The sequence below is a fragment of the Dromaius novaehollandiae genome, chromosome 4 (assembly GCF_036370855.1).
Source record: "Dromaius novaehollandiae isolate bDroNov1 chromosome 4, bDroNov1.hap1, whole genome shotgun sequence".
NCBI lineage: Eukaryota > Metazoa > Chordata > Aves > Casuariiformes > Dromaiidae > Dromaius > Dromaius novaehollandiae.
The window spans coordinates 27,659,351-27,677,875 of NC_088101.1; the positions used below are offsets into that span (position 1 = coordinate 27,659,351).

Sequence of the window (18,525 nt, forward strand, 5' to 3'; positions counted from 1 at the left end):
TGAGATCCTTAGGCAGAAAGACTGATTTTAGGGTCTGTAATAGAAAGAAAATGACAATCAGAGTAGGGCTAGACCTGAGGGGGCCTGGGACCCCAAGTAGGCAGTCGGCTGTAGAACTGAAAGCTACTGTATTCTAAAGAAGAGCTTCATTCATTTAGTTTTCATGCTTGTGGTGATTACAGTGGGATACTCATGGGGAAGGAATGTGTGCTAACATATCCTATCTATTTTCTACGGTATCATCTAAAGCACACAATGGCAGCTTCTCTTTGCCCTCTGAATTTATGGTACCAAAGCTTATTCCTGCCCCCTGCTCCACCCAGAGAAAAGGGCAGCGAAATACATTAGTTTCAACGCAGAGGTGTGTTTTGTGGCTGGCCTGCGATATAGGGGAGAGAGACATTACAGTTTCTTCTCTTTCTGAAAGTGATGTGGGTGAAAACTTCTTTGATTTGGGCAAAGTCAAACCTAGGCCTCTCATGTCCTTGGCTGTACACAAACATTTTCACTCACATTCCTTAACGGAAAAATTCAGTTTCAGTCTAAAAAAACCACCATCAACAAAAAACCCCCCCTCTTTTGGCAAGTCTATATTTTGCATAAGCACGCAGAAGATTTTGGTTTTGTTGGTCCCCCAGATCAGAAGACCTGTGTGTTGCATTAACAGCAGCTTTCTTGTATTATGTGCTTCCTTTTCTGAGGTAGCATATCCAATTATCGCTTGTTACCAAAAGTCAGGAGAACAGCAGTGGGGCATGGCAAAATGCTGCATCCACAAACCACAGTGATCCCTGAATAAATTTGTCAAGAGCCCTCGAATATACGTGCACACGTATGCACGCATGCACACACACAAATTCCTGTGGCTTTGCCACTGCTGGTATCTACGTGGCTTGGTCTGTGCTCTCTCAAAGTTTTATGCCTTTGCCCAGCAGTTTTTCCTGAAACTGTCAGTGCAGGTGTTCCAAAAAAACGCTGCCGTACATGAGTGGGGATTAGAAAGTAGCTTCCTGATAGTTCTGCTGACAGCTGATGGATGGTTCTTTTATTACTGAAAGTTAAAAAAGTAAAAGGATCTTGCAGTGGGGTGGCTTGGAGTCAAAGCAAACTAAACAAAGTTGAAAACTGAGTGTATACATTGCACCTAGATTATTTAGAAGGCTGAAGATTCTGCTTCCACCCTTTTTAAGAAGAATAGCCCCCTTTATGGAAACACTCTCTTTATCATTCTCTGGGATCTTTATATTTTCCATTTTGTGTTTTGTGAAAAAAAAATCAATGCATCTATTAGCACATTTACTGCCAATGAACTTTGATAACCCTGAGCAACGCTAAAGCTTTCTGAATAAAGTACAGCATTTTAATAAAGGGACGTATCATTGAAGAGGTTTATCTTCCATCAGCCAATTGGCAGGAGTGCCCCCAGTTTGAAGTGGTTCCATTCTGGATATCTACCTGATTGTCCGAAGGCTTTTGTTGAAATCAATGGGATGTTTTCTCCCAGTCAGTGAGAATAAAGGGAACTTGAAGAAGGGAGACTATAGCATTTGTAAGCCGTGGAAATGCTTAAACATGTCCAATAAAAAGCAAACGAAAATTGGACTCTTCTAAGAAAACGTCCTTCTGTTGTACTTCTGGTGTCTTTTTCCTACTGGTCTCTGCCGATGGGTTTTGGTGAGATGAGGTGTTTGATTCTGGTGGGATATTTGTAATGATGCCTGTGATGCAAACTGGCTGGCAAGTCCTTTATCCCACAGGATAGGAGGAGAAGCAAATCAGACTGGATAAACGTGATTGCTAGCACGCACCTTTCTCTGGATTTCTAACAGGTCGTTAGACAAAATTGTAAGGTACTGAAATGCTTGTATGTGCTTTTTGTTGTCTCCCTTTGAGTCCTTGTTTCTGGCTGAGTCGGAAAGCAGAAATGCTAAAAGTATCACTGTGCTCTTCAAGTGCTTTCTGAGCGCATTTGAGCTATGCATCTGTTCAGGGCAAGCATCCAAACAAAAACTGAACCTCAGATCTTTTGACACTCTCCTGCCCAGGCTGTGGATAAACGACCTGGCCTTCAGCAATTCTGTGATATGGGATGTCTCAGTTATTTTTCTGTTACTCATATGTTGTCCTTTGTATTAGAACAAAAATGAAGCAGAGGAAATCTGGATGTGTTATTGTGGTAGTACTGTCGCTATGTGGTATGTGCGAAACAAAGGCTTTGGTTCTTGGTTTGGTCTTTAGTTGTCTTCATTTCACCGTAGTCCCAGCACTTGAGATGGTATGACTGTGTAATTTAATGTGCAGGCTGCTTCCTGCAGGACAGTTCAGCTTAAGAAGTTTATGTAGGATTGTCAGTGACATTTCTTGTATAAGGGAGAGTCAGCAAAGTCTTCTGGATTCCTCAGTTTCTGTAAGCAAAAATGCAGTACTTGGCCTCTGTATTTCTTGATATTAATTTTTTTTGAGCAATTATGGGTACCTGAATACTTGGGTAGTAGGCAGAATGATACATTTCTTCCCTGCTTTTCCCAATGTGTGTTCTCTGTAGATGCAGAGAAGTGAATCCCTGATTAGAAAAACCATCTTAATGCAAGCACATATTGTTGGGAATAGGATCTAAGGTTTTAGGAATTTCTAGGTTTTATATTTACAAAATAAACATTCTGGCAATTGGGTTTTCATAAAATCAACCACTCCTGGGTTTTTCCTTCACAAATCCATTAAAAAAATCCTTTTCTAAACAAGGATTTGGACTTACAATTGGTCATTTTGCATGCAGCTACTCACTTAAAGTACGTTACAGAGCCTGAACCGTGTGTGTTAAGTCAGGTTTTCCCATCACATTGCATCTGCCCATAAGTTTATGTACAGAAAGAGAATCTGAGTTCTGAAAAGTTGCCCTCCCTCATCCAATACTTCTTGTTGTTTGTTTGATTGTTGAGTCGTTTGATTTTGTATAATATCTTTCACAAAGGAGTTGGCATCTGGATGATGCGGTGGTTGGATCCTGGTACAACGTATGTGGAAAGAGAAAAGAAATTTTCCCCTATACCAAAAACAGTATCTTGCATTGACTTGGTAGTGCTGGGAATGTGGGAAGATGATGTGTACCGCTGAATAAATAACTACTGCATCCTGTCACTGCTGATGCGCTTCCGCAGTTTGATTAACATGCAGTCAGTTTTTCGTATCTCAGTGCTTACGGTTTTTTCTTTGAAAGGTTATTGTACAATGCAGATGTGAAATGTAAGTGTAATATAATACAAATGTGAAATACAGCTGAACACTTTAAACCCGACCAGTCATACTTTCAATAGATAAGTGACTTTATTTGTAGTATAGTTGTTGTAGTGAACACCCAGGAAATAAGACAGAATTAATTTTGTTCATTTATCTAAGGCAACATTTAAGGATAAGAGCTGTATGTTCTTGTTGTGAACATGATTATTCTGGCAGCTCGTCTTCTGTGGTAACAGCCTTCTGCTTCTCATATCTAAACCTGTTACTTTAGCTGGGATCTGGAGGCCTTGTGATGGTAGGGTTGAAAGCCTAAGGTTTGAACTCTGTGTGCTGAATTCGTTGTCTGTACATGTAAACAGATTGTATTTTCTTTAGCTGGGAGTAGAACAGGGTGTGCGTGCTTGGGGCACGCTATACTCTCCAGTTCTGTACCTTAGTGTTTAGTTATGGATCAGCCTTGCATTTTTTTCCTAAAGGTCTTTTGCTGGTTAAAATAGATTTTAATTTCTCTCTTGAGCAGTATTTTCAGTGTTGGCTACTAACAGCATTGGAATTTTTTTGTTTTTTTCATGCACAGTTAAAAACAGAGTTCCCTGTGAGCTAGGGCAGCAGCGGTGAGCAGCCTTTCAGAGTGCACATTACAGTGACTGTGCTTTGGGACTGGTGATGGCATCATTGTGACAGAAGCTGAGCCTACGTGGAGGCGCATTTTGTTTGTCTGCAGGCTCATCCAACCAAAAGAATCTTATTAACTCCAAAATGTGTAGAAGTGTTGGATTCTCTGGGGTACGAGGTCTAGCTACAGGAACTAAAGGATTTTGCAAGGAGAATGCCGCTGTTGTTGCATTGCAGTTCATATCCTGTACGGCTGCATGCCAAACCCACAGACTCCCTCTATCCCTGGTAACTGAGAAGATTACTTGCTTATAATGCTGTGAAATAAGTGCTGCACCATTGTGAGCATATGTAAGAAAAGCCTTTATATTTGATACCCTTTAGGTAGAATCTCTGAACCTTCCTGCAATTGAATAAAGACTTATTGCTGATATAGGATTTAATTTTAAAGTGTGGTAAAAAGTTTACCATTTTTGCTACATTTAATAGATTAATTTATGTAGAAAATTAAATTCTTTTTGAGGCATGTTGGTTTCAGCTCCAATAAATTCTAGAGGGCAAGTGTATAAAGATTAATGCTGAGCTGTATCGTACTAAAGAGTAAATGCCCAAGGAAATGACAAAAGCTCGTACTTTCACACCATTTATTACCACCAGTAAAAAAAAAAAAAAAAAAAAAAAAGAAAAAAAAAAACAACACAAAAACCAACACAGCATTGATACTGGTAGGACTGAAGGGTGTAACAGTGTAAACTGTAGCTTACCAAGGTTTTTTAAGTCTCAGAGGAGAGAGTCTAGCGACAGCCTTGCTGTCACTTGCATTGAAGAGGAGCACCACCAAATGCATGGGCTCAAAATGCAGCATATTTTATTTTTTTGGTTATAACTTTGTTGTTCCCCTTCACACATCATGGTTACATCCAAATAAAAAAGACCAGCGAGAGATGCTGTTCTAAAGGTATTTTTATTAAGACTAAGATGCAAAGTGTATGAAAAAACTATTCTGAGCTTGCTCATGAGGAAATTCTAGCCCAGTCTTGCTGTCCCTTGTTAGGTGACATGATACATGATAAAAAAAAAAAAAAAAGCAGCAATTCTTTTTGGTTAGGTAAGATTTTTTTGAATGGAACTATGATATATTAAGTATGATATTTTTAAATATAGATAGCGCTCACTTCAACAAATTTCTCTTGTGATGGATTGTGATTTTGTTGGATTTTTACAGGAGAAGGGCCGTGGTTGAATTACTCTGCTTGCTGAGTAATGGGTTGTCTAAAACACCTCTGTGGCTATGAGTGTGCAGCACAATACCTTAAAAAAGGCTGAGATGTGTAAGGGGGAGCTTTTGTCAGAGCTGCTGACGTAGCTGAAATACATGATTGAGTTTTTGGTGTTCATTGTCTCCCTTTTTTCAGTGATAACATCTGGAACAATAAAGACTCTTATCTCTTATCACCAGCCTTGCCCTTCTAACATCAGATCATCTCAGATACTGCGGTGTTAATGTAGCTCTGTTTTGAATTTTTTGCGGCAGTGTGTGATGGCTTTTTTTTCTGAGAGGGAACTTCAGGCATGACAAACCTGATGATGCTCAAGGAAAAAAGAGAGATTTTTCACTGTTTGTACTTGGGCCCAGTTGAAGTCCTGACACTGTCATGATGTGGTGCTGACTTATTAGATGTCTGATAATCTCAGACCAGAGACAGTTGAATTTAGGGGGGGTCTGATCCTACTTGCTCTATTATTACAGGAAATTTAATGATTTATTTCACTTCTTGCAAGACTGCATGAATAACTGTTAGCTGAATCTTTTTCTTTTGAAACTATAACCATGTTATGATGGTTATGATGCAACATTACAGCAGAAAAGGGGCAAAGCACTGGCAGATAAATGGATTTCAGAAAGCACAATAAACAGATTTTTGTCAGGTATGATTCTCCTGTTTTTGTATCTGGGATTTCACGAAGGTATTTGATCTGAACAGCTAATGTGCCATGAGCGGGACAGAAGAAGAAACGATTCATCTAAATTTCAGTTGAGCTGTCAGTAACAGTATATCATGCTCTTAAAAGTGGAAAAGAGATGCATGTACCAGTGACTCTCTATTATGCAATCAAGGAAATAATAATAATTCACGCTGTCTGATCTCTGGAGGATTTTTCCCTCATATTCTACAAAACTTTGTTTCCAAGAGAACAAGCCCAAAGAGTTTGCTTGGTTCCCAACTTAAGACTGGCTAGTATAAACTGGCTGATAAGGTAGCCATGAAATATGCCCCAGTCTTGTGGAGATTAGCATTTCGGGCTGAATGCACCAGTTGCCTGAGACAGTGTGCAGGAATACATAATAGAAGGGATTAATAGAGAACATTATTTATGCTGTATTTATAGAATCATTGCGGCATAATATGAAAAGCTCTGAGCTGGCTTTGACAGGGTGTGGACTTGCGGTAATCCACTCAAAACTTCGATTGTTCATTTGACTTCCCCTTGTAAAAGCTTCTGTGGCTCCTGTGTGTTATTGCTTCATAATGCTTGGAAAAACATCAGTCAGCATGCAGCAGCGCTTTCTTCGTTTGTGTCCTGTGCAAAAGGAGGAGGCCCTGAAGACACAATCCAGTCGAAAACAGCACGTATGCAGATTACAGCCAGCCAGTCAGACTTTGCTGTCAGCATGATTTTGCTGATACAGATTTGTTGGAAATATATTTTTTTCTGAGACAGGAGTGGTTATAAAAGTAAATCTCAAGAGAGCAACTTACTGGAAACCTAGGCTATGCTGAATATTAAGTACTTTTACCTAGGGAAGTTTGTCTTTTACAAATTGCCCACAATTTGCAAACCTTGCTGCTGTGTTTATTTTGGAATTGCAATGGATGTTTTATTGCTCCTATTGTGGATTTTTGTATTTTCTAGGCCACATCTTTTGAATGTTCTTTTATGAGCCTCCAATAGCATACATCCCAGGGTTTTGTGTTTGCTAACAGAAATGCATGCAACACATTCAAATTTTACTCATATATCTCCTCCTACTACCAAAAAATAGTAGCTCACGTACATAGATCTGTCTAGCGTTAGGTGTACAGACAGATTGATGTAGACAAGAATGAATATATGCTATTGGTAGTCTTGCCTGATTTTTAGAGCAAGCCAATTAAGTGAGACAGGTCTTGGAAAAACCTGCTACTGGATGTTACCTCCGTCGTCACTTGAACAAAATTTTCTGAGTTAAGGCAAATGGACATGACAATTTGTCTCTCAGGAAACCTCAGTTTGAGAGATGTTGGGTTCTGTGCGAGGAGGTCTTGCTAAGCATATGTCTCTTGGCCTAGTGCTGTTCTTTAGTCTTACCTTTTCTATGTCACCGCATGAGTAAATGGAGAGCTAATCCTTGTATGCTTGATGTATAGAGCAACAGTGTGCATTTGGTATTGTTCTTGTAACACTGATTACTAAGTAGGATGCCCCCAGTCCAGAGCCACAAAATGAAGGATGGATTTTAAAATGTTTGCACTGGGCTTAATTCTGCCAAGCTTGCTTGTACTTGGTCTATCCAGTGGAGTAAAAGAAAAGCGATTCTTACGTTTGGTTACTCACTGAGCATCAGGTATGGCTATCTGCGAAACACAGTTCTGCATGATACTGGTGAGACCGTAGAACTGAGTCTGCCGAAAGGCGAACGTGTAGTGAAGTGTCCCCTGTATACTGGGGAAACTGTGTGCATTGCTCTGTTACAGCTGAGTGAAGCTGACGGAGGACTTGTCTTTGGAGTCTACACCCCAGGCAGTTCCAAGTCTCTCGCTTTGCGTTGACTGCTCAGCATAGGGAAATGAAGGTGTTTTGCATGGGACGGAGTTCTTAAATTGGGGGAAATAAGTAAGAGGACGTGTGGTCACCTGGTGAGGAGGTGTGTGCCCTGAACAGCAACCTGGTCTCAGCTATGTGAGCAGCTCACAGGACCTGGCAGAACAAGACAATCTTCTTAAGTAGACTTTGGGATAAACTGATTGAAAGTTGTATCTGCTGTGTTATGAACAGGCCTTTAAGATTTAAATGTTGGCCTTCTAAGTACTTTTTCCACCCACTTGCTGTTTTGCTTACATATTGCATGGCAGTAGCACTTTTAGATACCAAATGAAAAGCTTGTGTAACAGAAAGCAGAAACATTCCTCCAGTCTCTGTAACCAGGGGTAATGTCCAATATGAAAAATGGATTTTCCTAAGTAGAACATGCTACTTTAATTATTACATGCAGTTTGAAATCATGGCTATTTATACAATTAGAATTTTGGAAAAGCTTACACAAATTCTTTATACTTATGCTTTAAAGAGATTGTTTTTTCTATCTAAATACAGACTGGAAGATGAATATCAAAAAAAGCTTGGAAATCATCATGGAGGAAGAAATAAGTTGAATATTAGTATTGCATGGCATTCAGTATGCATTTCTTAACTGAGGCTTCTATACTTTTTTTACTTATAAAGTCTGCGCAAGTTTCCTGTGTAATGCCATGTTGGAAAATAATCTTGTTTAGGGGGGAATGGCTGGCATGGTCAAAGTACTTCATATTTTCTCTGGAGTGAAAGTTGAAACTGTTTCTATATGGGCCTTATGTAATTTTAGTTCAATGTCTGTTTTGTGGCTTGTTTGATTGTCTTTGTTAGGTACTGATGTGCAGTTTGATTTTTGCTGTGTGTTGTTTGAAAAAGGTGGAAAGTACCAAGCTCTATTATTTAACACACTCTTGAGAGTGAATGCTCTCAAATACTGTTTTTATCATGTTGCATGTTATATTTTATCACATCACGTTATTGAAATGGTGTAATCTAAGCAATGGACAAGGTTCAAATCTTATTGGCAGTGGAGTAAATCTAGATCCATTTCTTGAAGCAAAGCTAAATAAATGGGTCTACTCTACATTTATACTGGTGTTTTTAAGTGCTGAATCTGCCCCAATGACATAATTGAAAGAGCCACTGATCACACCAGAAATCCTCTGCTATTTGATAAGGTTCTGGAAAGAAAGTTTATCCTCATGAATTCCATGTATTTTTAATGTAGCTTCTCTTTTGCTGAATCAATTAAGCTCTGTTGAAAATTCTTGAATGTGGAAGCAAATCAACTGTGACTGTGGGAGGGATTGGTTGATAATTTAGTAAAGAAAATATTAGCATGTCTATAGACTTCTGAAAAGGAGATTTCCAGTAGCTGTAATTTTAGAAATGGATTGTTTTGAAGTTTGATAGTATGTTCAGAATGCAGCTTTTGCTTTGCTTTAGGCTCTTCATGCACTTTACCAGGGGTCAGAGAGTTTGCATAAAAGCAGGGGCAGTAGGTAAAATCCCTCTGAAATCACGGGCAGAACTCCCAATTAAGCAGTGTCCGGATTACAAACCATGTCTAATGCAGTAGACAGACTAATATTATCTGCGGAGAATTTGTCTATTAATAAGGTGTGGCTAGTTTTCTACACTGAAAAGGGAATTGTACTTGATTTTATGTACTGCCATTTGCTTTTTCTGCAAAACAGCATGAACAATTTGCGTTAATGGCACCAACCATTACGGTAGTGTTGCTGTAATGTTTGGTTCATTTCTTAAACCACTCTAATATTTTGTAAGGATTGTATACAAAGAACTCCGTCTTGGCAAGGCAAAGCCTGGTCTGTTCATACATGCTCCCAGGAAAACGGGGAGAAGCCAATAAAACTTCAAATGACTGGTACTGTATCTGTTCTTCACACCTTGCTCTTGTTTTCTTCCTCCTGTGCTAATGATTGGAGGATTTCTATATCCACAGGCACAACAACTGAATAATTAGTCTTTGGTTTTTAAGATTACATCAGCTCTGAAGCATTGCTGCTTCTGAGAACCCGATCAGTGTGGCTGATTCATGTTGATTATAGCAATTGCAAAATGTATCTTATCCCTGATGTTTGCTTGGCAGATGTGTGTTAGGCACATAGATCACTGAGTGAAGGCAATTATTCATAGAGTGATCTATGATTTTTTTTGGATTTGGTTGCAGCCGCCCATTTCTCTTTTTCTAGAGAAAATTCCATCTGCCCGAGTGATAAGCACTTTCCAGCTTGAGGATCTGCTCAATTTTTTTTTGCACAGTCAAAAGAAGAAAATCTGGGAATAGATTAAGCAATGCTGATGTGTCTGTGGCTACATGACTAAACATTTGCTGGCAAAACCAACATATAAGCAATTTATATATGAAGTCATGTCATTTTACAGTATTCATCTAAAGAAGTAGAAACTAGCAAAACCAGAGAAGTTCCCAGTGACTTGTCTTTGCCTCTTCTCTGAAGCACGTGTGCAAGGAAGGGAGTGGTAGTGACAAAGGGTCATTAACTGAGCAAATTCTCATAGCAATGTGTACAGCATTTCCTCTCCTGGCTTACTTTATTTCCACTCTCAGTTCATTGATGCTACTCCATTTTGAACTAAGTGCATTGCAAATGGTCCTTCACAAATCTTTTCCTAATCCTAAAACAGAAGAGTCTCTTCTGAACTCCTTTACCTGGTAGATTACACTGTGTTTTCTGAACTAGATTTCAGACACTCCCTTATGTCGCCTAAGCAAATCTAAGTTACGTTAAGAGGACTCTGCAGCATAGTCCAAGAGCCCATTCTGCTGTTTGACTGCAGTGCTGTGGGTTAGCGTTCAGGTTACAGGACCCAGCTTCAGGAACTCTGGTATATACCTGTGAATGCAAACCATGAAAGTACACCTTATCTACTATAAAGCAGTGTACAATTTATAGCAATGAACATGTATGCAAGACAACAAGGTACTGTGTGATTTTTTTATGACTGGATAAAACAGCTGCCTGTCTCTGTATTTCCAGAACTGCACCTTACATTATCCTTAACAAAGACTCTGAATGAAAGGTCAAGCATGTTAAGCCTGTTTGGCATGGGGGTCAGGGATTATCTAAACTGGAGATGGGTGGAAAACAGGCATTTTCACCTGAGGAAAGGCAGTTTAAAATATAACTTCATTCAGTTCATTTGTCTGAAAAAGTGTTATTTGCTCAGAGAATCATGAGGACAGGAAAGAGGAAAGAATGATTGGCAATATTCAGTTATGCAAACTTGCATAGTGCAAAATGAGCTTCAGCCCTATTGGATGAAAGGAAAATGAATGTGAATCAAAAACTCCTGCAGCAGAGAGTACCCTTACACCTGTGCTAAGCACATGCCCAATATAGTGCTAGAGGGCAGAGTTCTTTGAGGTGGTATTTAAGGCAGTGGTCAGTACAAGAATAAGGATAATTACATCCTTGCAGGTCCAGACTTTCATGAAGTAGAATACGTTAAACTTGTTATGGTTGATAAACTTGATATTGGTTATGAACCTCTAAATATGGGCATTGAAATTTTAGGCAGTATCAAATACAACGTTGTTTTTCACTGGGTAGTAATTCCGCTTTCTTTCATTTAAAATCCATTTTGTATAGATACGTGTGAGTGTGTGTGTATGCATATATATGTATATAGACATACATATACACACACGCATATGGATATTTGTTAGATATATGGTAGAGCAAAGCAGCTACAGCTCTCTAGTGCCTGCATTCTAAAGTAGATAAAACTTTATTTTTCTTGTATCTTTCTGCTTAAGTCGATCTTTTCAACTGACTTTACTTCAAAATAATGAAATCATTTTCCCTCCCACTCCTATGAAAAGTTGTGACAAATTACAGCCTCTCCAGCGCTCCTCCTTTTGACAAAAACAGAAAAAGTTCTGAATATATTTTGATTTTGCCAAAGACCTTTTTCTCTCCTAACTAGTCTTTGGCTAGTGTAAGTTTAGACCTGCTGTACTTCTCAGCTGCTTGCAGAAAGTCATGTGTGTGTTTACTTACTGTACTGGCTTACTGTAGTCTTTATAATGAATGTATTTCTAATTTCTCAAGTCCTCTTCTCTTTGCCACATCTCAGGTATGACAGTTGCACACTTAGAGATCTACTCTCAGGTTCGCTAACCAGTCCTTTCAATGCTTAGTGTGCTTCTTTTGGAAGTAAAACATTGGAATCTAGGGAAAACGCTTTCTCCAAGTCTCTCATCGTCAGGTGCGTTGTATCCACATATTGCTGAATCTGTTCTTTTACTTGCTTTTACACTGGCAATAATAACACTTTATAGTGGCTATTACTGCATGTAAAACAGTGTTTTGCTATTTTTGGTGTAAAACACGAATATACCATATATGCAGCTGGCTTTGTGGCAAAATGCAATGTAATAAAGTTTATGAAACACTGTGTGGAATACTAAGGGTCAAGTATTTGAGGAAGCCTCATGTGCTAGGAGCTTTCTCACACTGTTGTGATTGTTCAAGAACAGTCAAAAGCCTGTGTTAGTCTGGGCTGTTAACTGCAGGTTGAAAAAGCTAGGTATAGTGGGGGTAGCTCTGTAAGCCAATAGTCCTGATCCTTCTTTGCCTTATATCTCAGCAATTTATGCATATGGAAAGCAGAGTTTCTCTCACATGCTGCAGACCTCATGTCTAAGGAATCAGAGAAGTCAAGACTATGAAGTCCTTGGAAAGCACAAGACTGCAGAAGGGATGAATATGCTAGCTGGCGCTGAACTTTTTTTGCTTAGCAACTTAAAAATAAGGATGTAAGAGGCCATGATCTTCTGCATGATCTGGTCTCTTATCTGGGTTCTGGAGAACAGGCAACAAGAGAATCCTGGCCAGGTGAGATGCCTTCCCTTCTTGGGCATCCAGGCACCTCAAGCAGCAACCTAGTGCTCAGTTGTTTGTTTTTTTGCTTCCTACAATTTTATATTAAAAAAAAAAATGGATGAATTACTCAATTTCCTTTTCTCAGACCTTATGAAAATCCTTCTTTCTTTTTTCCTCCCCCTTTCTTTTGTGCATGTGTGTGTGTGTGCATATGCTCGTCCATATTTTTCTGTGCTGGACATGACCCACGATGCTCAGTTGTAAAGAATGCATGACAGCCATGACCACAGAACTGCGATACAGCGATGTTTTGTGAAATGGGGCTGGGAAGGGAGCGCAGGAGACCAATGGTACACACTGACTGTACAGTCATTCCCTCCTTTCCTTGTCTGAATAGCTTCCAAATCTCATATATTCACAGGCAGAGCCCAGCCAAAGCCCACAGCTGTCATGCATTTTCAACAGATTCCACACGGCCTAGATGAGGTTTGAAGACATTCCTTTGCTCTTACACATTAGCTAAAAGGAATTACCGTAACATCTGATATTGTGGAAGTGGGAAATTTGCCATCCTGACCTTGCCCAAAGCATTCCGGAACTGGGGGTCTGAGGATTTATTATCTCAGATGGCCTCCAAAGGTCGCCGAGGGCCTGTCTCGTGGTGTTCCAGCAGGACTCGAGCAACGAATGTGCTATTCATTTGGAGGGACTGTGCAGTTTTGTGCGGCTGAAATAATGGGCAGACACATGTTACTGTTGCTCTCTGGATCTTTGTCATAGGAAAAGCATGTTCCATTGGAGTGATTCCCAGCTGTCAGTAATGTGCTGAAACACCACAGCCAATCATCAGAGAACAGGCCAAATAAACAGGATGTTCACAATGTGTATGATTGCATGAGTGTGTAACAAACCTTCTGCACATTTCACAGTCTCATAATGAGATTGACATGCATTGCTTAATCTGCATCTGTCTGTTTAGGGAAGAAACACACAAACACCATGGAGACAATGTGTAAGAAAGCTCCGTTTCTTGGCTGCATGGCTGTTGATATGATAGGACAAAATCTGGTACTGAGTTGGAAATGAACAGTATTTCAGAGCTATGCATTTAGCTGCTGGGAAGTGCCCTACAGTCAGCCAAGCACAGTTCGGTGAGTGTTCATTAATCAGAGTGGTGGTTATAGCAACAGATGACAAAAGTGCCTGAGGATGATGCACAGTTATTTTTTAAGGGAATATCTGAGGCACCATTGTTTTCTCTTTGTTTTGATTTCAGAATTTATTTTGTTTGCTCTATGTATTTAAGAAAATGTGCACATGGAGCAAACCAACAAAGGAAAGAATGTTTACAGAAATCTATAATTACATAATAGAATAGCAAAAGCTATTGTGCTTTTAATTTGAAATCAGGGCAGTATAATTAGAATGGCAAATACAAAAAGGAAGTCAATGTTCTCACCCCTCAGATCATGCATTTTTCCAGCACAGTGACTTTTAATGCATGTTAACTGTCTAGTTGCAAGATTCTTGAGGATGTAAGGCACAGGTAGTTTATCCCAGTTAGACAATGTATCTTTTTGCTTAATCTCTCTTCTTTCTGCTGGTAGCCCTTTTTGGTGGTTCATTGTTTATAATGTCATAAAATCTGTCTCCATCTTGTTCTCATGAGATTTTTGTGGGTCAGATGTGATACACGCTACTTAACTCATCCTAAGAAACAGATCCAAAAAGAAAAAAAAGGACCTAAGTCTGGATAATCTAAGTTATAGTAGTGGCCTAGGATTAGTCAGAGGTACTACCCAAATCTGTGAAACTGTGTCTGAAAAAGCTGTTATCTGCCTTTTTCACAATATTCAGGACTGTTGCTAGCTTTTTAGTCCTGTGGGAGAAAGTGCACTGTAAGGTTATTATGAAAACATCCATCACAGCTTTGTACATACTGCTTTCTGATACGTGCTTCAAGATGAATTCTACTGCCTAAATGTAGTCATTGCAGTGAGCTGCTGCAGAGGACATTTCAAATGTTACTAGCGGTGGATGATGATGAATTTAGTTACTGTACGGGGATAGACCTAAACTTAAGAAATTATATGCCAACTATTTCCTGACTGCATATATCTAGTCAAGCTTTGAAAAACTGGGTATTTTGCACTATATGGAACTAAAAAAGTTGACCAAGAAATTAAAGTTGCCTTTTACAAGACATGGTATTCCCTACCCCTATTCTTTCAGTTTATCTCTGGAGACTTCAACTGAGGACATTTAGAACCTGACCCCCACTTCTCACAGAAAATCTGCAGAACAGTGAGCAGGTGGTGGTACAGAGCACTAATAGACTGTCTTCAGACTATCTGCTTAGCATTTCCAGCGTGCAGGAATACTGCTTCCCACGAATGCCAGTGAGGACGACTACCCCTTTACTAACAAGAAAAGATGGACTGGAGTCAGAGGATGTCAGAAGAATGGGGGAGTGGGGAAGGAGGGAGGAGTGAATTACTGCTTGTTCTAGCCCAGACTTCTGGGAAGATGTAGGAAAGGGTGACTTTTGTACTGCTTGTTAGGGTATGACTATTCTGTAAATACAAGTGCTGCAGCAAAAATTCAGGCAATATGAGTCAACAAACAGCATGAGAAAGAACAAAAAAAATCCCATGATGTGTCCGTCAAGATGCCAAAATTGCAAGTGAGCATGAAGACAGAGCTTATTCACAGCTGATGGTGTTGGAAGAGTGTAGAAGGAGATGGGATGCCAACTCTGAAGTTGTTTGAAATAGATCTGACGTAGTATGGCTCGTATTTATTCAAAGAAGCTATTTTATCTCAGTGGTGATCATCTTATAGTGGCATTATCTCTAGCCTTTGTGAATTTTATGGGAATGGAATTTATGGGAATTCTTCGTTGTTGCCTGAAATATAATCATCTTGTTTGTAAAATGTGGGAAATGAAGGAAAATGGTAATATTTCAGGATAGGGTTGCACAATTAGGGTTTGGAAATGGAAACTGGAAGGTGTACAGTTTGCCACTGGACAAGCACAAACTGTATAGCATTGAGCACAAATCTTTATTGGTCTGGCCTTAAACATGCCTGAAACTGTTCTTTTTATAATTGATTTGTTGATATAACTTGTTATCTTTGTAACTGATTCATGACTTTCATGTTTAGAGTGCTATCCCAGCTCTCAAGTACTAAGAATTTCTCTTCCCTTTCATAAAATCTTCCGTTATGTCTACTTCTGTTTCATTTTTCCCTGTGAACTGCAGCATTTGTTTCCCACTTAAATCTCCTGCTAAGCGAGCATAGCCAGTGCTGTATTATCTCAGAATATGGATTCAACAGATAAAGGCAAAAGTGTGGTGGCGGGGACTGAAAGTCAGCATTCAACAGGGTGGAAGCAGCACTTTGTCACAGCAGCTCTGCACCTCTAGTGATCAGCCCTATAGCTGCGCAGTCTGTGTCCCTCTTCGCACTCAGCAGAGATGGGTGCATCCAGGATCTTTCCTCCTCTTTTGCTGGAAGACTTCTCCCTCCTACAGTGTTCTCACCACAAAAACTTGAGTGACTTCCTTTCCCTGTCTTTAAACACTTGGATTGCTGTCTATCTTCCTGTCAACTCACAGGAGGCCGTCACTGCTATTACAGATCTGTTCGGGTACCCTGAAGAGGGTAGCATTCGGAAACTGTGGCTGAAAGTGCTCCTGACATATATACTGAAAACTTATGTAGCATACAGGATTTTGTTTTCCTAACTTGATTAAATTATGAGATGCTAAAGAGATGGATTTTGGTACAGGCATAAATAAATCAGAGTAAGTCCCCTACTGTACTGTATAGGTAGATTATAAAATTAAGCCACTACAGTACTGCTACCTTGATTTGTTTAATTTGACTGAAGATATTTATTAGCCAGGACATTCTAGGTCTCTTACAAAGTGATACTCATGAGAATTAAATGTTTCTGCTAAGCTAAACTACTTTAATACTGATATTCTTCCCTAGAACCAAAGAAGAGTACAGCTAGGATTTCCATAGAAAGATACTTCTTCTCTAAGTTTTTTTTCTTGTTTTGTTTATTGCTGTTATTACTGCAAACTAACTTAGAATCTTTTTCTGTTCTTTTGTAGCTTCTGAAACTGTGTTCAGCCGTACTTCCCGAGAGCTCACTTAGCAATGCAAATGCATTATAGAATCAATGGGGAACAGGAAGAAGACAAACAGAAAACTGTAAGTATCCAATACCAATTTATTACTTTGACTTTATAATGGCTTGAACAGATGGGATATTTTTGTCTTCATGTAGGTATATGATTATTAATATTTTAAGACCTTTCCTGACCAGGGTTGTTGCTATTCTTGTTAATACATAACCCTTTGTTTGTTAATTTCATATTCGTCTTCAAAATGAATAGTAATCCTCATCCATACAGCAAACAACACGTTTCTCTCCCGAAATGCATTGTATTGTTTAAAACACCCCTCCTGGCCATACTATTTCATTCTGTAGCCATATGGGTATGGTTAGTTACCAATAACTAATTTTGGGGAGTGAATGCCTTAATTCTGAATGTAGAAGAAAACTGCAGGTTTATATGCCTTGAAGATGCTAAGTTATTTAGCTCCTATTGCCCAGCTCATTGAAAAGTGGAGCAGAGATAAGTTTGGTTGTTTGGTAGAGTGATGAAAAGCAGAAAGGAATTCCTGTAGAGCAAAATACAAATTGTGTGGGTCTGATTCTCACCGTCAAATTGACCCCTCTATCCTTCTTACAGCATCTCTGGCTGACACGCTTAGGGTCATACCAAACAACTGTTTTAGCTCTGTGGAAGGCTGAGATTGTCAGAGATTGGGAACAAATGGCAATCGCTTGCCTCTGCAGGGTTAAGTTTTCTAAAGGGTTAAAGTTTGGGCATATTAAATCAATCCTCTGTCACTTCAGGAGCCTCAGGAAATGGTAGTGTATTGATGTGTCCCTAGTTTAAGGCCTGTGGTATACCCTGTAGGCTCGAGAAAGCTTGATACAGGATTTGGTGTTACTTCCTGTCATTGAATTTCATGTTCATCTGATCGAATGGTGGTAGTCAGCAAGAGAGGATCTAATGGTAGTTTCTAGCTTTAGGGAGCTATGAGTTCTTCAGTGGGATTACGACTGAACATTGTCGTCGTCATCAGCAGCAGCAACAGTTGTATGTATGGGATACAATATTCTTTATTTTCATTTTATTAATGGTTCTGTAGAGCCTACTCCTGACTGCATGCATCTTCTAGAATGCATCTAGAAAGGTTTTGTAAAAGAAATTTGAATGGAGGTTAGGTAACAAAAAATGACAATTTATATGCAAGTAATCTCAGTTAATTCTTAGCAGCATGGGAAAAGTAAGTTATTAAGAGGGCATTAAACCTCAGTAGGGGAAGAGCCATGCACATGGCTTCAGGGAGTTTGTTCTATCCAGAGAAGATATTTGAGAAACAGATAATAGAGGTGACTTGTGAATGACTGAAAGACCAGTAGGCAAGCTTGAACTTTAGCAAATGTGGGTGGTAACACAAAGCTTGACAAGTAGAGATAAAAAGGTAAGGGACAGTAACAGAACCTGGAAACTGATGACAAAGAACTTAAATTTAACTTTGCAACTGATAACTAGAAAGGGCTCTGAAAAAGAAGAGTGATACAATCAATTTGGTGAGTCAAAAAGACAAACTTCAGCTGTATTTTGCATATTTGAGAGGAATGAAAACAGTTATAGACTGGACAAGAAATTTAGATATGGAGCTGGAATAAAAATGCTAGGAAAAGAGAGGAAAAATTTGCGTCATCTCGTTATTCAGGCAAAGTGAGGATGAGGGAGGAGGCAAAGAGTAATTTCTAGCTTGTGCTTTTGTACAACAAACAGTAAGATGTTAACATCAGTGAGGGAAAAGTGGGGGAAAGAAGAGAAAAGGGAAAAACCCTTGGGCCATTGTTAAGGAA

The 18,525-nt window shown here is 39.3% G+C and overlaps 1 long non-coding RNA gene across 1 annotated transcript in view; it reads left to right on the top strand.

Annotated features, from left to right (window-relative positions):
- LOC112996808 (uncharacterized) overlaps positions 1–18,525 on the top strand; it is a 269,650-nt gene that overhangs the window by 140,619 nt on the left and 110,506 nt on the right. The window contains exon 5 of the long non-coding RNA XR_010388946.1: positions 16,682–16,781. This is a non-coding gene — a long non-coding RNA (uncharacterized LOC112996808). The remainder of the gene's footprint in view (positions 1–16,681; positions 16,782–18,525) is intronic.